The sequence below is a fragment of the Pyxicephalus adspersus genome, chromosome 10, assembly GCF_032062135.1.
Source record: "Pyxicephalus adspersus chromosome 10, UCB_Pads_2.0, whole genome shotgun sequence".
Taxonomy (NCBI): Eukaryota; Metazoa; Chordata; class Amphibia; order Anura; family Pyxicephalidae; genus Pyxicephalus; species Pyxicephalus adspersus.
The window spans coordinates 6,381,166-6,383,596 of record NC_092867.1 but is presented as its reverse complement, the minus strand read 5'-3'; positions in this window follow the sequence as shown (position 1 = coordinate 6,383,596).

Sequence of the window (2,431 nt, the reverse complement as noted above, 5' to 3'; positions counted from 1 at the left end):
CCATCAACTCAGGTCCTTATGGTGGACACCTACCATTATCTAGACTACATGTACATGGTACACATGGGCAAAATTTCACTTCAGATTGTTTTATCAGATCAGATCTGAAGAGACGTATGTGTTAAACTAGCTTTTGACACAAGTCAAAATGATTTGAAATATATATATATATATATATCAATAGATGTAATAGTGTGTTGTGGTCTAAAATCTGGCAGTGCCATCCTTATTATACCTGTGCATGTTTACCCAACTAAAAGTAATTTGCATTGGTAATTATTTTTAGTAACATACAGTATATATATGTCTCTAATTCTGGAAAGAGCTCCCTTGACCTCTTGATTCTTTAAGCTGTAGATCAATGGAATGATCATAGGAATGACTTTTATCTTGGGCAATGGCGTAACTTGACTTGGCCAATGTACATTCCAAGCATGACCCCATAAAACAGAACAGTCAGATAGGAAGATCAGGTGGAGAAGGCTATTTGCTCCTAATATGATTGAACATAATAGGTACATAGGACCCCAGAATCATAGCAGAGGGTACAAAACCAATAAATGTACAAAAGTTCAAGTAATGTAGTTTCTATTGTGTGGGTATTGGTGCAAGACAGCTAAACAATGGGCTTGGGTTATAGAACAGATGATTAATTTGATATGCAAAACTTCAAAGAGGACATCAGGATTATATAACGAACTCCCTCTAGAAGACACACCAACCAAGCCATCAGCAACATGAAAATAAAAACCGAGTGGAGCAAAGGAAGACTAATTGCCACGTATTGGTGGTATGACATGGATATTAAGAAAGTATTCAGTCACAAAAGGCCCCCCCAAACGAAAATATTTGTACCGTGTATCTGTTAGGAAATTATATGATTACTGGAGAGGCAAATGTCCAAAAACAGGACAGGACCCTCGTGGCGAAGGACACATCTATGCTGGACATATTACAGAAGATGATGTACGTCACACCAACGGTCAGCACATCACCAAAAATGGTTGCTACATATATTACCAAAAAGTAATTGCAATCCTGGACATTCATATTAACCGAGGACAACAAATTTGGTCCTGGAGGAGTTTGTTTTGCTCAATGAGAATCAACAAATTGAGAAAAACATGAACCTACATTTCAGGCTCTGTAACAATTGGAAATGCAGACATGCACAATCTAATTAGTGATGTTTATTAGAAATGTGAACTCCGGAGAGTTGAATCATTGCAAGAAGAAATCACAACAGGGATTTGTAACAGAGAATTGCAAATTATACCTCTGTTGGTTTAATCCCATCAATCTAATTTAGGCAATTTATTGGATTCAAAACATGTAAATTGAAAACTACAGGGAAAAGAAAAATTCAAATTTTACTTTTATTATAGTGTGTTTTGTATTTCAGATTTGTGCAGCACTAAATTTTACAATGTTGCCTCTGTGTAGGAGCTTTCTGTATTAAAGAACAGTAAATGCTACTTCCTCTGTGTGCAGGGTGACCAGTCTAGTATCTGCCCCCCCCCCACTGTAGTTTTCTACAGGCAGCCTGTAGTGGGCGCATCTTCTGGATCCCTCCTACTGCTCAAGTTTGGTGCAGCATTTGCATAATATCACGGCTACTTTTTTTTATGCTGTATATCGGTTTGCATAACTGCTTGGTTATCACAGACTGGAGTTATTTTGCTCTGTGGGTATCTAGGAACCACCATAAAACAAATGAAGCAGAAACAGGGAGATCCTTACATTGCAGGTCATCAGGTACAGCTTCCTCTCCGGCAAGTACTGTAGTTTTCTATAGGCGGCCCATAGTGGGTACACCATCTGGATCCTTTCCATTGCTTTAAGTTAAATGTAACATACAGATGATGTCATTGCTACTTTTTTTTATGCTGCACATCCTATTTTTTTTCTCACGGTAGTAGATACATTGCTCTATGGGTATTCAGAAACCACCATAAAACAAATAAAGCAGGAACAGGGCGATTCTTGCATTGCAGGCCATCAGGTACAGCTTCCTCTCCAGCAAGGAACTCCAAACAGAACAGTAGTGGCATCACCAGATCTAACATTGCATCTGTTAGGCAGTTACAGGCAGTAGGGTGCCTAGTATCTGCCCCTATACTGTAGTTTTCTACAGCCAGCATAGAGTGGATGAGCCTTCTGGATCTCTCCAATTGCTCTGCTCAAGGTATATGCAGCATAGAGATAATGTTGTTGCTATTTTTTTAACGATGTATATCAGTTTGGTTTACATAGTGGAGATACATTGTTCTGTGGGTATTCAGGAACCACCATAGAATGAAACAAGAGCAGGAAGATATTTAAATTGCAGCCCTTCAGGTACTGTTTCCTTTCCAGGAAGGAGAACATAGTAATGACATCATCAGATATTACAGTGCATCTGTCAAGCAGTTACATGCAGCAGTGCCTTAGA